Raw genomic sequence first — 18972 nt, forward strand, 5'->3', positions numbered from 1 at the left:
CGTCAATGAATAAAATTAAAATCATTTAAACAAATAAACACTAAAACAAACACCATCGTGTGATGAAACGTCATGAAATAAACATGAAAACAGAGACGCTTCGTTCCGACTAAAAAGCAGCCAGTGCTCGTAAATGTGAACATGTTCTGTTCACTCACACATATCTGGAGACAACGTGAGATAGAATAGAGATCATATTGATTTGTGTACATTTTTGTCTGCGCAAACTATGTATCTGTGCTGTTAAATGTGAGTTTAAAGGCGACGATGTTCAAATGCGCGTTCCCGCGAAGGGGGATGCATTTCACGGCAGGGGTGCTGAATCGGGCACAACACCTGTTCATTTTTTAGATCAGTGCATTTTAGGTCAGGCATCGATTTGGACAGCCCCAATGCGCTGTTAGCTTCGGTCGCGTTAGGACCAGTTCTTTTTGACTCCAACAACGCTTCTTTTAAAGTAGAATTCCTTCGTGAAGAGGGTGAGTTACTTATTTGCAGAGGGTTTTCTGTTTTATCGGGGATGGATGTTGCGTGGTGTTGATATTGATTCCTGCCGAGTGGTGATGTTTTAAGTTATTTGGCATTATTGGCTAAGGGCTAAGCTAACTAGCCGCTATGTGGTTTGTTTAGACGATATTATGTTAAATAAGTTCAGCCAACAGTTATTAGTGTTTCTCTGATGTTACTGTATTAATAAGCACCGTGTGTTTAGGATTTGGAACGAAAATCACATTGTTTTATTTGTGTTTCTGTCTTGCAGAAACCATTAATTCATCCAAACTATTAATTCAGACCATTCAGTGGTTTATGGATGTTTCATTCCAACTCCTGTGCTCCCTGCATGTTAAACTGAGCCATTCAAGTTCATCTGTTAGCCAACAAATCTGCATATAAAGGCTCTGAACTGTTCCTGTGTCCATGTCTGCTCTCTGACCAGAGTTCTGTGGTGGATAAAGTAGATCAGCAAATTAACAATTATCAAAGTATCACATTCACAACACCACTGAGAAAAAGTGAGGGGGTTATATATATGTATAATGTGTTGGCAATCTGACAACATCATATGGTGTTCATCCACTTTTCAAAGACGTAAAGACGAGACCAGAGGTGACCAAACCGATCGTATATGTAAAAACAACAGGTCTAAAAATTTAGAAGTAGATTGAAGTATATTTATGGAGTACAGTTAAAAGTTAAGTGGTTGTGCATTACTTTACAGGTATGATTACTTTTTGTTCATGTTGAAAAGATATATTTGTTAGTTCTTGTGATTGTGATTTTGAAGAAGGAAAGTTATTTCTTTTTCCTCACCAAAATGGGAGCTACACTCACTGCAATTTATTATCTGGAATAGCGCCAGATTGCATCTCAGAGCTTCGAGAATTCAAACCTTTTCTTTGGGGGGCGCATGCCCCCTTGTAATTTTTTGTTTCAGCTTTTTTGATTTTTCACTACTTTCATCCCTGGAGATGGTGAATATAAAATCAAACTTTTTACATCTTATACGTCATTTGAATTTGGAAACTTTTACAATGTCTCATTGTAAATGAAACTGTCTTTTTGCTTTGCCACAAAATGGGGACAATGTCTCATTGTCTTCATTTCTTTTCCTGATCACTGACCGTGTAAGATCAGAACACTTAATTTTAATGCTGTCTTCGTTTGATTTAAGCAAACATGTTATGGACATTAATATCATCTCTCTCTGTTGCTAATTAGCTGGTTGCAGCAGGTACGTAAGGAAAACGTGGACCTCAGGTGATCTCTGGGACCAGGGTTGGAGTCTCCTCCTTGAAGATGTCAGTGTTGTCTCACACTTGTGATTGGTCAGCCTGGGCAGCAGAGCAGCAGCAGATGATTAAATCTGCCTGTTTTTAGTCTTTCCTCCACTTGGTCATTGACTCTCTCTTTCTTCTGTGTGTTTTAAAGTCTTTCTACAAACACGTCTGAAATCCAGCAGTTGAGGGACATGTTGAAACTACAGTGAACACCTGCTGATGAAGGAATGATCACAGACCAGGAACAAGAAATGTGTCATTTAAAAGAAGAGAACAAAAGAGGTCAAGGGCTGGATGCTGTTTTTAATCCTCCAAATCTCTCCTACAGAACAGGTTTGTTCACTCAGCTTTGTTTATGTTACTGATACTTTATAACATGTTGTAACAGTCAAATATTTTCCTCCTCTGGTATTCCTCCAGTGATTCTGTCAATACTTACACAACAGGGTGAGAAGGATTTTAATGAAAGATGCATGTTAAATTTCTCCATATTCTGTAAGATTTCTGGATAATTTATTCCTGAAGGAAAGTGACATCACCACCCACAATGTTTCATCTCCCTTTGTCCAAGATCAGCAGGGACTTTGAATTTAGAAATGAACAAAGGGAACTGAAAGGATTCTGGTGGTAGAATCTCACAACCCAAAAATCAAACTCTATCAAACAAAAACATTTGTCGGATAATGAAATAAAAACGATGCAACAGGAGGTTGAGCAAATAAGAGACGGCATCTGCCCTCTGACGCAACCCATTACACCACCAAAAAATGATTGCCCTCAAAAAAAGTACATCCCCGAAAAAGCATTATCCCCTAATGTCGCAACCATATCGGCATGAATGTCTTTGGGTGTTAACCCCTTCTTCTGCAGGTACTTTCTGACACCACGATGCCAGATTTTGTCCATTTTCACTGCAACCCGCTACCACGAACTTTCAAACTCAGCTATGAACCATAAAATAGTATATAACCTGCAAACAAACAACACAGTTAGTCATCAGAAGAGTTTAACTTGATGCATGCCAAGTTTCACTGAACTGGGATTACTCCTTTATGGCGAGCTTTAGAACCTTTCAGCCTGCCCTCGTATATTTTGTTAAACAACCAGGTTATGTGGTGAGGGTAAACAAAAAATTAGATTTAGTACATATGTTGTAATTTGTTAAATTGTACACTGCATCATGCAGACACAAAAAAAGGTCAGATTCAAGTCACTTCAGCTCGTAATGTGAACGCAGCTCAATTTCTAAACGCTCAATAAGGATCAAGGAAATTTTATTGTCATATGCACAGAACAGAAGAACTTTCCTGCACAATGAAATGTGGCTACTGCATTTAACCCATCCTATTTGCCAGTAGGAGCAGAGGTCGCCATTAGGCGCCCGGGGACCAGCTCCAGATGTACGTCCCTGCCTTGGTCAACAGCAGGGCTGAGCAAACCAACACCGACCCATAACAAACAACACACATAACACACAACACATAGGCCGGCCCGGTACATAAAACATATATATGAAGCAAAACACGAGGGAAAAGGAGAAGAAAAAAAACCCTCATAGCCGCTGCATTACACAGCGGCAATGAGGGAAAAAAAAAATCCCATCAGCACAAAAAAACAATAATCACAGAGACAAAACAAGGTCACAGGACGACAACCGAGATTTGAAAGGACCAGTTTATCAGAACACTCCGGAAGGCAGCCAGTTTCGGCGCCGTCGACGGCCTTGTTCGACAGTCTGGGGGGGGGAAGGGAACAGCCCTGCGCAGGCTGAGAAAGTCCTGGACAGTCCACAGTTCACGTCAGGGCTGGAGAAGCTGAGGGGAGGGGGGAAGACCAGGGAGCGAGGCATAAGAATGTTGTTCTTCTGAGGAGGTATCTTATCACAGCGACCTTGAAGTGCAGCTGTATTTGGGGAAGCCAAATGAATAGCCAGATTAACAGACGCCTGAAAGATTCCACAGTTCTGAGAACAGAGTGGCTCCCAATGCATCTGAAATGTAGAATGTGGTCTTCACAGACGGTCAAAGCGGGTTTCCAGGGCTGCAATCTTCCCAGAGATGTCATCCAATGCGCAGTTAACCCCCGCCGACTGCGCAGCCACTGCCTTCCCAATCGAATCAATCATATAGGGCAGCTTGGAACGACCAATCAAAGCTGCTTCCACTTTCTTGATTTTCCGGTAAACCAGCAAGTGCCCCGCTCCACACATCAGAAAGCCGGTCACCACCAAGCCGAAGATGTACACATCTTCAACGTCCTCCACAGAAAGCATGTAAAGGCACATGACCTGCCATCTCCTCCACGAGTCCATCACGTAACCCATCACATGCGTCCCAGCAGGACAGGTCGGGTCCTCCGCTCCCGAAGATCTTGTAGAAAAAATAGTGTCAATTGCGTTCAGAGACCACTTTAACAGATCCATTTTTGTCGTTTTCAGAAGAGCAACGCTGCAGCCTCACAGACAACACACCACAAAAGCAGGAAAGATGAGGGAGGGAGAAGAGAAAAGTGCGTCCGTCTCGGTCGAGTGCATGCTGGCAAAAAAAAAAAAAAAGCAGTAAAATAAGCAGGCTCTCCTTCTGCAAACTTTATTCCACGAGTGGGCAGTTTGTCCTCTCTGGTGTAATTCAAACCTGTTCTTGCACTCTGTTCAGTTTCAAACGCATGTTCTGGGTGCAGAGTTCTGGTTCTATGCTGTGTCCTAAGTGGACTTTGCCACCGGACAGCAGGATCCTGCTGAGCGGAACAGCGGAGAAATGGGGGCACTGCAGGATGATCCGTCCGGAGCAGAGTGTCTGTCCCAGAGGACAACCGCAGAAAAGAACCGTTTGAATCTAAAGGAAATCATAATGATTCAATATGTGCCTTTGCCAGAAGGTTTGCTGTGTCTCCCAGCAGTCTGTAGAGCACGGAGGAGATTCCAGGAGACAGACAGTTACTGTAGGACAGCTGGACAGGGTCACAGAATGTCCTCAGCAGGACGGTAACTGCTCCTTTGTGCAGGAGCAACAGGATGAGCACTGCCAGAGTCCTAGAAAATGACCTCCAGCAGGCCACTGGTGTGACTGTCTCTGAACAAACAATCAGAAACCGACTTCATGAGAGGGCCTGACGTCCTGTAGTGGGCGCTGTGCTCACTGACCGGCACTGTGGAGCTCGATTGGCGTTTTCCATAGAACACCAGAATTGGTTGGTCCACCACTGTGTTTTTCACAGATGAGAGCAGGTTCAACCTGAGCACATGTGACAGACATGAAAGGTTCTGGAGAAACTGTAAAGAACGTTATGCTGCAACATCACTCAGCACGACCGGTTTGGTGGGTCAGTGATGGTCTGAGGAGGCATCTCCCTGGAAGGACACACAGACATCTATAGACTAAACAACAGCACCCTGACTGATATCAGGTATCAGGATGAAGTCCTTGGACTCACTGTCAGAGAATCGATTTCCTCCTTCATAGTTCTGACCCACAAATCTGAATTTGATGACTTCATGACCTCCTTCAGAGTTCGGTGTATATCAGATATAACTTCTCCTCTCCCTTCTTGGATAACGTGGACTGTGTGGACTCTCACCCTCCCCTGTAGTTGTATCCGTGTCTCTAATCTCTGCTTTAGGCTCCTGTCTGATTAGTTTGATGATGTCAGTTTTTGGTTGGTGGTTTTCAGTCATCTCCTTGTACAGAATCTTTTCTCTTATGTCCAGATCTGTCTGAGTCTGACACTCATTGACACATTTGGTGATGAACTTCACCAACCTGTTTTTGAGTTCTCTTCCTGTGTCTGGATAAAAGATGGAGATGGATGTCTGGATGGAGAGAATTTTGCTTTTTTTCCCTCTTTTCCTCGTCTCTGCTCTCCATGTCCAGTAGGTGGCGGTAATGCAACATAAGTTCGTATAATGCAACGAAGAAGAACTTTCCTGTCGGCGCCAAAAGCTAAAGCTAGTTAGCTGGAGACGCTGGAAACTCTTCTCTGAAGAGATCAAACTTCACTCTGTGATCCTCGAATATGTTTTTTGAAGAGCTCCAGAAGCACAAAGGTCGACAGTAAAACTGGAAGAAGAAGAAAAGGTGAAGTTAGTGTGAAAAGGTGGAAGAGCTGAGAAGGTTGTTGAAACAGCGGCTAACTGCTGCTAATGCTGAGTCTGGACACATCTGGTGGACTTTTGTCTTTTGGACGGTCGTCTGCATCTTTTTGTCTCTGCTGTATGTCTTACAGACATAAAGACATGGATGACCTCTAATTTCCTGCTTTTAAACTCAGATAAAACTGAAGTTATTGTACTTGGCCCCACAAATCTTAGAAGCATGGTGTCTAACCAGATCGTTACTCTGGATGGCATTTCCCTGATCTCTAGTAATACTGTGAGAAATCTTGGAGTCATTTTTGATCAGGATATGTCATTCAAAGCGCATATTAAACAAATATGTAGGACTGCCTTTTTGCATTTACGCAATATCTCTAAAATCAGAAAGGTCTTGTCTCAGAGTGATGCTGAAAAACTAATTCATGCATTTATTTCCTCTAGGCTGGACTATTGTAATTCATTATTATCAGGTTGTCCTAAAAGTTCCCTAAAAAGCCTTCAGTTGGTTCAGAATGCTGCAGCTAGAGTACTGACAGGGACTAGAAGGAGAGAGCATATCTCACCCGCGTTGGCCTCTCTTCATTGGCTTCCTGTTAATTCTAGAATAGAATTTAAAATTCTTCTTCTTACTTATAAGGTTTTGAATAATCAGGTCCCATCTTATCTTAGGGACCTCGTAGTACCATATCACCCCAATAGAGCGCTTCGCTCTCAGACTGCGGGCTTACTTGTAGTTCCTAGGGTTTGTAAGAGTAGAATGGGAGGCAGAGCCTTCAGCTTTCAGGCTCCTCTCCTGTGGAACCAGCTCCCAATTCAGATCAGGGAGACAGATACCCTCTCTACTTTTAAGATTAGGCTTAAAACTTTCCTTTTCGCTAAGGCTTATAGTTAGGGCTGGATCGGGTGACCCTGGACCATCCCTTGGTTATGCTGCTTTAGATGTAGATTGTGGGGGGGTTCCCATGATGCACTGTTTCTTTCTCTTTTTGCTCCGTATGCATCACTCTGCATTTAATCATTAGTGATCGATCTCTGCCCCCCTTCACGGCATGTCGTTTTCCTGTTTTTTTCCCTCAGCCCCAACCAGTCTCAGCAGAAGACTGCCCCTCCCTGAGCCTGGTTCTGCTGGAGGTTTCTTCCTGTTAAAAGGGAGTTTTTCCTTCCCACTGTTGCCAGGTGCTTGCTCATAGGGGGTCGTTTTGACCGTTGGGGTTTTTCATAATTATTGTATGGCCTTGCCTTACAATATAAAGCGCCTTGGGGCAACTGTTTGTTGTGATTTGGCGCTATATAAGAAAAAAGTTGATTGGTTGATTGATTGATTGGCCGTCGGTGATCAGGTAAATGTATTTTTAATCTGTGGATGACAGTGTTAAAATGGTGGTTTGTTTTTCTACAACATTTCTCTTAAGATTTATTGAGCCGTGAACTTAGAATCTGTGAATATCTTTCTAACTTTACTGGAGTGTTTGGTTTGTTTCCTCATTTTTTCCCCTCTGGTTTTTCGTGTGACGGCAACTTCGTCCAACAAACATGTTCATTTGTGAAGAAAACGCTGTAATGTTGACTCAGAGTTAAAATGCTTTAACTTTTAGCACCGCGTGCGCAGGATGTAAACTGTGTCGAAACTCTGAACCACGTTTCGAGTCCTGCAGTGACTAAAGCCCTGATTCGAAGCTCGTGTTGTTTTCCAGAAATCACGTGACCGTCACGCAGTCAGGCACACAGACTGTTGATTGGTCAGGCGTCGGATCACTCAGGCAGCCCGACGACAAGTGTTGTGCCAAAGTACTTATCCCCGTCAGAATTTTCTGCCCTAGCGCGGGAGCGCGCACTGACTCAGTGCAGCTCAAACGATCTCCCGCTGTTCCCAGACAAAAATAACAGCATGTTCATTGTTCAATACATGACATTTAAAAAATGTTTCAGAATTTTTAGACGACGTTTAAATGCCCACGTGTCTTCACGTCGATTACACGCACAGACACAAACGGTTTCCAACAACACGCCGTAAGGCATTTGTTCATATGTTTAAAAAACCAAGCTGTAAAACGTTTATTATTGTACAATGATTATATTTGGCCAGTTTAATACTTCCTGCTAAATGCCCCATTTAATACGGTTATTTGAGCACTTTGTACTGTCAATGGCACCTTGTTTTATCTGTTGGTAATATCAGGTGCTCTCAGTTATACTAATTTTTGATATGTTCACTTTCATAAAAGGGGCAGCTATTCTAATTTCAGTTCCCTTCTATATGCCAGAGCTATAGAAGGCATGGGCTTCTACTGGAGGACGAGTTGTTTTTTTTTTTTTTTTTTTTAAGTTTTTTTGTTTTAAGAGCTTGCTGCTTTTTTATTTAATAATAGCAAGTGGGTTAGACACATAAACCTTCTGCTTTATGTGTCTAACCCACTTGAATCAATCCCTACTGCATTATCGTTGCTCCATAACTTTGGCACGATTTCAGGCTACAAACTAAATGTTAACAAGAGTGAGCTATTTCCAATTAATGACAAAGCACTGCATATTGATCTCTCTAATTTAAATTTTAAGGTTGAATATGACACATTTTCATATTTGGGAGTCACAGTCACTAAAAAACGCAAAGACCTCTTTAAAGAAAACGTAACTGTTTTATTAAATCAGGCCAGACAGCTGATGTCGCAGTGGTCACCCTTGTTGATGTCTCTGGTGGGCCGTGCAAACTCTGTCAAGATGGTAATTTTACCCAAATTTCTGTATCATTTCCAAACATTGCCCATTTTTATTCCACTTGCTTTTTTTCAACAGTTGGACTCGATCATAACCTCTTACATCTGGCAGGGCAAACAACCTCGCTTAAGTAAAATTCACCTTCAAAAATCTAAACATCAGGGGGGTCTTGCCCTTCCCAATTTTCGTTTTTATTACTGGGCAACCCACCTGAGATGTCTGATACATTGGTCCCATTATTATGACTGGCTGGACTGTCCTGATTGGGTCTCATTAGAGCTCTTCTCACAGAGCACCTCTCCTTTGGCCTCAGCTGGTTCAGCCCTGCCTTTACCCCCCACCACTCTATGTGATAATCCAGTGATTAAACACACTTTGAAGATTTGGGGACAATTTCAAAAACATTTTGGCATGGACACGTTTTCATTTTGGAGCCCTATTCTTAATCATTTATTCAAACATCTGTTATTGATGTGGGTTTTCGGCAATGGCACCATGCAGGGGTTAAATGTTTTAAAGATTTATTAGTGGATGGTACCATGGCATCATTTGCACAGCTGAATAAGAAACTTAACCTTCAAAATTTAGATTGTTTTCGTTATCTTCAGCAGCAACATTTTCTCACCACACAACTTTATAACATTCAGGTTCCTATACAGGAGACCATGGTGGACAAAATACTATCATCTAAACCTTCCAAAGGTCTCATCTCTAAGTTGTATAATATCATGCTTGATCTTAAAAGTTCACCAGTTGATAAATTCAAAAATGCATGGGAGAAAGACCTGGGTCGCGCTGTGTCAGATGATGCCTGGGCCTCTGCACTTAAACTTGTGTACTCTTTTTCCTTTTGTGCTAGGCACCGTTTGATTCAATTCAAGGTGGTGCGCAGAGCGCACATCTCCAGGGCCAGGTTGTCTACTATGTATCCCGAAGTCAGTCCTCTGTGCATTCGATGTAATTTGACTGAGGCCACCCTTTGTCACATGTTTTGGTCCTGCCCATGCCTTCAGGTCTTCTGGATGACATTTTTAACACTTTGTCCCAGGCATTCAATATTAATTTGGAACAAAATTCTGTACTTGCACTTTTTGGTGTTTTGGAAAACCACCCACATGTGAGCGCTAGGAAAAAAACAATCTTTGGCCTTCGCGTTACTTATAGCACGTAGAGCCATTCTTTTCAAATGGAAAGATCCTAACCCTCCTCTGCACTCACAGTGGCTACAGGATGTCATGTCCTGTCTAAAACTAGAAAAATTAAGGTTTTCATTGAAACAGAATCTCAGTGGATTTGAGAACACATGGAGACGTTTTATGCAATTGTATCCAGCTCTTTGAAAAATTTTTTTATTTTTTATTATTATTATGATGGTTGCATTTGTGTAACTGTGGCACATGTTAATATCTTATCTTGATGGTGACAGGTTGGAAGGGTGGGTGGGATTACTTTAATATCTTGCGTGTGTGTGTGTGTGTTTTGTTCTGTATTGTATTGAATTTTATTTATTTATTTTTTTACTTTACATCACTTACTGTACACGTGACCTTGAACTGGTGGGACATTCTGTACAAATATTTGACTCTTTAGAATTATCTGTAAATGTCACTGCCAGCTCTTAACATTTTATGTATGTCTTGAAAATAACAATAAATACATTTTATTAAAAAAAAGACATTTATTTAAAAAAGAAAATGCTATAACACATTTATACAGTGAGGAAAATAAGTATTTGAACACCCTGTGGTTTTGCAAGTTCTCCCACTTAGAAATCATGGAGGGGTCTGAAATTTTATTAGGTGCGTGTCCACTGTGAGAGACATAATCTAAAAAAAAAAAAAAAAAAAAAAAAAATCCAGAAATCACAATGTATGATTTTTTTTTTTTTTTTTATTAGTATGAAAATGCAAACTCCACACAGGCCACAAGTGGAATTGAACCCATGACTTTCTCACTGTGAGGCAACAGTGCTAACCACTTAGCCACAATGCTACTTCTGTTTATCATTATTTTATTTTTACTCAGCTTTGTTTTTGTGAGGAGACAGTGGCAACAAAATTTTGTGCCGCTTTGTACCTTCACAAGGTGGAATGACAATAAAGAAATCTTGAATCATGACTGGACTAACTTTGAGATATTTTTTTCCTCACCATGTATTCAGTGATGTAAAGTCAGTAGTAAATAATTGTAAAATTCTGGGGCCAATACACAGAATGATCATTGAGCAGAATAGAGGGTGAATAAAGTAGCGGCATCACAGTTCGTTGTTTGTAATGAAGACTTAGCTTTGTATAAGCTATATAAACATATATTTCTGTCTATTTCTAGCCTCATAATGACTGCTGATAAAAGGCAGCTGTCATCAAGCTGCCACAGTGATAGTGTGGTGCGATATGTAATTCCGTAGGATTTTTGTGCCAAAATTGATTTTTTTGTTGATTTGACTTGGTTAGTGGTCCAGTTAACTGAAAATAATGGGGTACAATTTTTCTGACCCCTGTAACCCCCCTCTATGGGGGTCATTCTGCCCGGGTGGCCCTCAAACAGTATAAAGCGTATCTTCCTCAATTCTAGACCAATTTTCACAATCTTACAGTCCTTTTTTAATTTGTAATGGTGCTAAATACATAAATAATACACCCTGCATGCAATAAATCAAGCTTTGTTGCTTTTCTGTATTTTGGGGGGCTGGGTCTCCTAAGGGCCCCAAAATTAATCTATGGGGTTATGAGGGTACTCAACATAATAATGATACACCCTGGATAACATGAAAAATATTGATTTCTTTTTTGGTTATCTCCCTTCGCAAGATATCAGCTGTCACTCTGTTTTGCAACTGTGTCAAGTGAATCTAGGTGGACATCAATAGCTTTGCTAACACCCTTCAGGGTAACAAGTTTGTCAGGCTCATTCTTACGCAGTGATTTGACAAACTGGAAATTTGGCAGACGCTCAGTGATTAACCTTTTCAGGTGTTTTCTGTAGTTTTCATCACCCTTGACCGCTATCTGATATCTTTTCAAGAGCGAGATGTAGGCCTCATTCACCTCAGCCATATTTATTGTGTCACAATCATCCACAACTGTATTTTGAATGAACATGAGTAACTCTTCATCACAAAGAGATTGGATCAGAGGCACATTGCTGTGGCCCTCAGAAAGACAGGTTCTCTGTGCTGACCGTAAGCAGTTTCTGTGATAGAACTTTTCTTGAGCAGCTGCATCACCAGCATCAAACAGATCAGAAACACAAGTTCGGACATGATCATCACATGTGTTCAACTTTATCTGAAGCAATGTTTCACCCATTCTATCAGTAAAAACCTGATGCAAAGACTCTTTGGCCTCAGATGCACAGAAAGAACATGAAGAGAACAGACACACCTCTGCTTTAGATAGACTTTTTGACCTTTTTGGACAGTTTGGAGCATTTGAACATGAGGGGCGACCTAGAGCAGGAAAGAAACCTATGGGGGAGTTAGATCTATCACGCTTTTTAGCACCCTCCCTGAGTCTTTTAATTACACATTTATTCACAAGGGGTTTACGGCATTCACTGTGATATAACAAGTCTTTCTTTTTGACTGTTCCAAACTTGATAAGCTCTCTGTGAGGTTTTGAATGCTGGTATCCCCAAGGCTTAGTCTTTCTTTACAACAGTCCAGGAGTTCTTCAACCATCTGTGGATTACAAACAAGTCTTTTGGATGATGTTTCACCCTCATTGCAGATGATACAAGCACTCATTTTGCAGACACAGCTTCAAGGATACTCACTTCACCGTTATGCATAATCTACAACACACAAATATAAATATATTTTAATACAGTTACCTATAGATGTTATTTTGATAATGTGTGGTGTCTTATTCTAACTTATTCTATCTTATTCTATGTTATCTTGTGTAAACTAATTGTTAATCAGAAAACATTTACCTTATTTACTTATATAACATGTGTTATTGTTACAGTATATAAAAATAAATATTACTTAACTGGTCATGAAACCAAATGTTAACACTGAAATTATTATTCCCTTAAAAACCACAGCATCTCCAAAGATTCCTGTCTGTCCAAAACTGACTGTGGTCACTGAAAAATTTATGAGTAACATGTAGTTGATAAAACTGGTAAATTGTAACAAATCCTTATTCCATTAATAATATAAAGACTTAAATATCAGTCTGTGCTGAGTCTGCAATTTATAAAAAAAAGTTTTATATGAAGTTAGCAACAATGAAAACCCATAAAAGACTCTAAAGTTTAATAGAAGTGACTAAGAACAGGGGAAGATAGTAATTTAGAGGGTTTTTTGCATCCTCGGCAAACAAGTCCCTCCAAAAGGGGGTTATGGGGGTCAGAAAAATTGTACCCCGCTATTTTCAGTCAACTGGACACCTACCCAAGTCAAATCAGCAAAAAAATCAATTTTGGCACAAAAATCCTACGGGAGCCCTTTTTATGACATATCGCACCACACTATGACGTTTGTGGCAGGTCACACGAACTGCCACACGACAGTTATTCACTTGTAGTTAGGTGAAATAATAACGAAATAGGTGAAATAACAAAGATTGCATGCGCACACACACACACACACACACATATATATATATATATATATATATATATATATATATATATATATATATATATATATAAAGATGCCACCGGAAGTTTGGCGAGAAATACTGAAAGCAATGGCATCTGCCAGTTACTAACAAACACAGTAACTGTTTACTATCTATCCATCCATCCATCTATAACTTATTTAATAATAATTATTACAATGCAAAATAAGTGTTTATTTTTGCATCTTAACAATTATGCATTATTGCATATTAACAATATATGGAACAGATAAGCTGTTAGCCAGGCTGACAAAGAGTCAGAGCTCTATTGAGCCGAGTATTCCTTTAACTTTAACTAGTAATGACTTCATGACTTTCTTTGGTAATAAAATTTTAACTATTAGAGAAAAATTACTCATAACCATCCCAAAGACATATCGTTATCTTTGGCTGCTTTCAGTGATGCCGGTATTTGGTTAGACTCTTTCTCTCCGATTGTTCTGTCTGAGTTATTTTCATTAGTTACTTCATCCAAACCATCAACATGTCTATTAGACCCCATTCCTGCCAGGCTGCTCAAGGAAGCCCTACCATTAATTAATGCTTCGATCTTAAATATGATCAATCTATCTTTATTAGTTGGCTATGTACCACAGGCTTTTAAGGTGGCAGTAATTAAACCATTACTTAAAAAGCCATCACTTGACCCAGCTATCTTAGCTAATTATAGGCCAATCTCCAACCTTCCTTTTCTCTCAAAAATTCTTGAAAGGGTAGTTGTAAAACAGCTAACTGATCATCTGCAGAGGAATGGTCTATTTGAAGAGTTTCAGTCAGGTTTTAGAATTCATCATAGTACAGAAACAGCATTAGTGAAGGTTACAAATGATCTTCTTATGGCCTCGGACAGTGGACTCATCTCTGTGCTTGTTCTGTTAGACCTCAGTGCTGCTTTTGATACTGTTGACCATAAAATTTTATTACAGAGATTAGAGCATGCCATAGGTATTAAGGGCACTGCGCTGCGGTGGTTTGAATCATATTTGTCTAATAGATTACAATTTGTTCATGTAAATGGGGAATCTTCTTCACAGACTAAGGTTAATTACGATTTGGCGCTATATAAATAAAATTGATTTGATTTGATCTTCTTTTTAATGGGCAGTGTAATCTGTCTCCTTGCTCTGTTGTGATACAAATCAGTGCGTTTTATCCCACCTGTGTTCATTATTCATTGATCCAAATCACAGACACGTGTGCCAATAAACCTAATAAATGACACAGAACATCCAACTGCCATTCCCCAACCAGATCCATGATTAATTTTATTTTATTCTTCACAAATAATTTATTTCATATTCTCAGAAAAACAAATGTAGCGTAGTGTAGTGTAGATTTACAGGTATCTGCAAAGTGAAACAGTGATCAGTTGATTCTATGTTTATGAATAGACACTGCTTGGGTCAGCAGTGGGTCGAGTCGGGCAAAACCTCAATTTTCAGTTCGTGTGCAACATAAGCTTCAGTTTTTCTTCCTTGGACACCAATACCATGTTTTCACAAAACATTTTTCAAGGAATCAATGCTCCAAGGGGAAAAATAATCAAAGTGTCTGTCATTCTCGCTGCCAACACAGTCATAATGTCTCAAGACTGCAGTTTACACCTCTTGCTCTTTGACCTCGCACATCAGACCCGGAAGAGAGCAAGTGTGGAAAGGCTTATTGAGTTCAGCGATGTTTTAACGGAGAAAACCCGCCCCCTTGAGGTTAAATGCCTGGACGGCTGACCTTGAGAATAAAGCACTTGCCATTTTAATTTTTTTAATCCAGTCTCCTGGTCTTCATGTTGACTTGTATCTCTGTTCATCTGTGCAGTTGGAACATCAGCAGTTTCCTTCAGGATAAATTAAGTCTTCTAATTGTAACTGGTTTGAGCAAAACCTTGGTGTTGTACTCTGAGTTCAGTAGTTTGGAGTCATGATGTTGCTTCAGAGTTTATGAATTCTGTGCATAGTTCCATTTTGGTGTGTATAAAATGAGGAAAACTAATCGATAGTATTGATTGATCCGCTTCATCAGTCCATCACCAAGCTTAACTGTCCTTCATTTATCATCAGTTTGTCTTATTTATTTTTGCTAATATTTAGTGTTCAGTCTATAATCAGAACTCCAACACAAAGTAACAGCTATCATTTGGATGTGGTGGAGCTGGTCTGAAATAAAGTTTAGTGGACAAACCTGCTCTGGATCAGCGAACTTCAGGCTTGAAAACAGCATCCAGCATGTTGACTAGTCTCTCTTTCTCTTCTTTAAATCCACTCATTTCTTCTTGCTGCTCTGTGATCTGTTTGTTTCTACCAACTCAAATATCTCAGCATTTGCAGCAGTTAGTCGCTGTTTCAACAACCTCAGCTCTTCCATTAGGGGAGCTGATGGTCTAGTGGTTAAGGTGTTGGGCTTGAGTCCAGAAGATCATGGGTTCAAATCCCTGCCTGACTGGAAAATTACTAAGGGCCCTTGGGCAAGGCCTTTAATCCCCTATTGCTCCCGGTGTGTAGTGAGCGTCTTGTATGGCAGCACCCTGACATCGGGGTGAATGTGAGGCATAATTGTAAAGCGCTTTGAGCGTCTGATGCAGATGGAAAAGCGCTATATAAATGCAGTCCATTTACCATTCCACCTTTTTGCGCAAACTTCCTCTTTTCTTCTTCCTCTGGTTTACTGTTGACCTTTGTGCTTCTGGAGCTCTTCAGAAAACATATTCGAGGATCACAGAGTGAAGTTTGATGAAGAATTTCCAGCGTCTCCAGCTAACTAACTTTAGCCTTTGGCACCGACAGAAAAGTTCTTCTTTGTTGCATTTAAATGGCGTTGACTAATTTATCATTGCATTACTGCCCCCTGCTGGACTGGACCATAGACAAGAGATTCGCAAAGATGAAAGAAAGAAAAACCTATATTCTCTCCATCAATCCTGTAATTCAAAGATGTTGAACTAATGTGTTCTTCAATGTGTTCTTCACACTGCTGTCAATGCCAGAGTGCAGCAGATAATCAATAAATGACTGTGACTTTGCTCCTGTGAGCAGTTTTCCTGCCAGTCAAACAAACAGAAGGTTGTGTGTGAGTTTGTTCCTCCGTTATGTTAACACACAGTATTCCAAAGTGGAAACAATTACTTTTCTTAAATTTTACAGTGACACAGTGTATTTTGGTCTTTGTCTTGCTTTTGTTGGCTACATTAACTCTTATCTTGTAAGGAAGGTGATATGACCTTTTCATTTACCACTGTCAACATTAAAATTCTGATGGACATGTCCCATTGTTTACAATCTTCTCATCAACATCTGGCTCTTTTGTGTAATTTGTAACCTCACCAATATGAGCCTTTACAGTATTGTCAATAATCACGTCACATTTTGCAGTATTTATTTATTTTAATTATTAAATGACATTCTCACAGATTTCCTGGTGGCTGTACACAGCAGGACATCAGCAATTGTTTGGATACTGTATAGCGTTGTTTTAACTGTTGGTGCAGCTTAAAATGTGCCCAACCTGCAGAGGGGATGTGAAAACAACTTTTTGTGTAACTGCTTCAGTGGCCCCGTGGAGGTGGGGTGCCACAGATGACATTACATTTCCACAGAGATCTTCCACTTTTTTTCACTCTGGTTGTGTGACAGTGGATGATCTGCTGTCGCCATGGCATTGGTGCCAGTCGGGTAGTTATGGGGTGCTCTCTGAGGTGTTTGGGGCGTGGCCCGTGTGGTATTTGAGCAACTTCTGGCCTTGGCAACTCTTCTGTAGAAGTCAGGTGCAGCTTCAGACTTAAATTCCAAAGGTCCTGGTGGCAGCTGTGCAGCTCTTGAGCGACATTCGGCGTACAATGCAATTTCATGCCTGTACAAGGACCACAGAACGGACCCTGTCTATGTGTAACGAGGCTGTATAACAGTGTGCGCCGATATCAGTGGACAGTGCGGATAATCCATTGTGATTAAGAAAAAACATTCTGATTAATTGATAAATTGAAAAATAAATCATTAATCAGTGAAATATTTACATTTCCTGAAATGTGAACATATTTAAAGCGTAAATGTTTTTGGCAATGGGGACGACAAACTGAACAGATGGAAATCAAATGTGTAGTGAGCGCTTTGTGTGGCATCACCCTGACATTGGGGTGAATGTGAGGCATTATTGTAAAGCGCTTTGAGCGTCTGATGCAGATGGAAAAGCACTATATTAATGCAATCTATTTATTTATAGTTTCTTTTAATCTGGTACTGTTGAGACATTGCCTGGAGTAAAGATGTCTTGTTCTCGACACCTCTCTTATGCTCTGTCCGTGTCACTGTGGCATTCAGATGGTGCTTTGCCTTGTCATTCTTTTGGAGTCCTCCATCCATCTTTGTACATAGCCCCTTTCCAGTTTGAAAAACCAGTACCTGAAGTTTTTGCATTCACATGTTCCAGAGCAGCTGTTATCGGTGTGAATGAAACGTGACTGGACGATTCTGTGACGGACACTGAGGAACTAAAGTTTTTGTATTGCCAGACCAGACATTTAGATCCTGAAATAAAAATAATAAAACTACTGATATTTCTGCTTTGATTCAGTGTCACTATGACTACGACAGCACTTCTTGGTATTCTGGTCTTACTAAGAACCTTCAGAATTGTCTGCAAAGCACCTGGAACAAAATATTTTGATATTTCCTCAAAGTCCCTCCCAGGACCCACATAGGGCACGCTCAGTTCAAACAGCTCCAAATTCTCCCAGTAAGTCTGAGAGTTAAACAGTTAAAAATTAACTTAGTGTATAATATTACTTGTGGTACAGCCCTGGGGCCTGTACTATGAAGCGGGGTTAACTTACTCAGATGTAACCCAGGTTCAACCTCTTAAACCGGGGTTGACAAAACCTGGGTCCCTAAAGTGGTGTTAATCGGTACTCTGGCGGTCTTTAAAAACCCTCGCCATGCGGAGAGAGCCCCTCACAATTTGTGCCCCAATATCAAACGGCTCATCCATGTAGGCCGGCATTGTCTTCAGAGTGATGCAGGTGGATGGACGGTACTTATAAAGGGGGTGGTTAAGCGAGAACCTCACGCTAATCGTGGAACATAACCTGCTCGGAGCAGGTTTGGCGCAAAGCGTAAGTTGCCGTGGCAGCATGCCTCGATCAAAACCTATCCAGCTTTCGTAGTACAGATTAACTGGGAAGTTACTCCACACGTCATCAACTTACTCCCGAAGTTACCCTGATAAGCCAGTAACCCCGCTTCATAGTACAGGCCCCTGAACTATCTATCATCCTCCTTTTGTCTAAAGTCTAATCCTCACTCAGGGCCCTAATCTCTCATTATTTATCCTGTAAAATCTTTTTCCCAAACTTCCTTCAAAGATACTAGTGTCACAGACTGGAATGGGATGATGACTCGTTACAGTCAAAAAGTAACAAGGCAGGTCCAGAAGCACAAAGGTTGACAGTAAACCGGAGGAAGAAGAAAAGGGGAAGTTTGCGCGAAAAGGTGGAAGAGCTGAGAAGGTTGTTGAAACAGCGACTAACTGCTGCAAATGCTGAGATATTTGAGTTGGTAGAAACAAACAGATCGCAGAGCAGCAAGAAGAAACGAGTGGATTTAAAGAAGAGAAAGAGAGACTAGTCAACATGCTGGATGCTGTTTTCAAGCCAGAGCAGGTTTGTCCACTAAACTTTATTTCAGACCAACTCCACCACATCCAAATGATAGCTGTTAGTTTGTGTTGGAGTTCTGATTATAGACTGAACACCAAATATCAGCAAAAATAAACA

The 18972-nt window shown here is 40.6% G+C and overlaps 2 protein-coding genes and 1 long non-coding RNA gene across 3 annotated transcripts in view; all 3 read left to right on the top strand.

Annotated features, from left to right (window-relative positions):
• Positions 1–18972, top strand: part of LOC117504818 — a 3434143-nt gene that overhangs the window by 344207 nt on the left and 3070964 nt on the right. The gene's annotated exons all lie outside the window — the stretch shown is intronic.
• Positions 1–18972, top strand: part of LOC117504825 (protein NLRC3-like) — a 577399-nt gene that overhangs the window by 336483 nt on the left and 221944 nt on the right. The window lies entirely within an intron of this gene.
• On the top strand, positions 5765–18772 carry LOC117504933. Its single transcript, XR_004558991.1, has 2 exons — positions 5765–5820; positions 18640–18772. It is a non-coding gene; the product is annotated as an uncharacterized LOC117504933 (long non-coding RNA).

This window comes from Thalassophryne amazonica, chromosome 23, assembly GCF_902500255.1.
Source record: "Thalassophryne amazonica chromosome 23, fThaAma1.1, whole genome shotgun sequence".
Taxonomy (NCBI): Eukaryota; Metazoa; Chordata; class Actinopteri; order Batrachoidiformes; family Batrachoididae; genus Thalassophryne; species Thalassophryne amazonica.